Consider the following 656-nt stretch of genomic DNA (forward strand, 5'->3'; position numbering starts at 1 on the left):
GTGTGTGTGTGTGTGTGTGAGAGAGAGTGTGTGTGTGAGAGAGAGAGAGAGAGAGAGAGAGAGAGAGAGAGAGAGAGAGGCTGGTGATGTAGGGCTTGTGGTTTGTTTCTAAACCAGGTCTGTATTTTGCTGATCCAGCAGAACTGAATATAAACCAATTGTGTTTCTGACACATTCAGACTGCCTGATGGAGCACCAGCGAACAACACACACACTCTCTCTCACACACACACACACACACACTCTCTCTCTCTCACTCACACACACACACACCCGTCTGGACAGCTATCCTTGTGGGGACTCTCCATAGGCGTAATGGTTTTTATACTGTACAGACCGTATATTCTATTGCCCTACACCAACCCTACCCCTAAACCTACCCCTCACAGGAGACTTTCTGCATTTTTAGATTTTCAAAAAACTTCATTCTGTGTGATTTATAAGCTTTTGTACCCGTGGGGACCACAATTTAGGTCCCCACCGTGACACGAGTCCCCGTGTGTAGTCAGGTTTAAGTCCCCACCAGGATATATAAACCAGTACACACACACACACTCTAACACACAGACACACACACTCACTCTCTCTCACACACACTCTCACACACACACACACACACACTCACTCTCTCTCTCACACACACTCACTCTCTCTCA

The sequence above is a fragment of the Sinocyclocheilus grahami genome, unplaced genomic scaffold, assembly GCF_001515645.1.
Source record: "Sinocyclocheilus grahami isolate Dianchi unplaced genomic scaffold, SAMN03320097.WGS_v1.1 scaffold381.1, whole genome shotgun sequence".
NCBI lineage: Eukaryota > Metazoa > Chordata > Actinopteri > Cypriniformes > Cyprinidae > Sinocyclocheilus > Sinocyclocheilus grahami.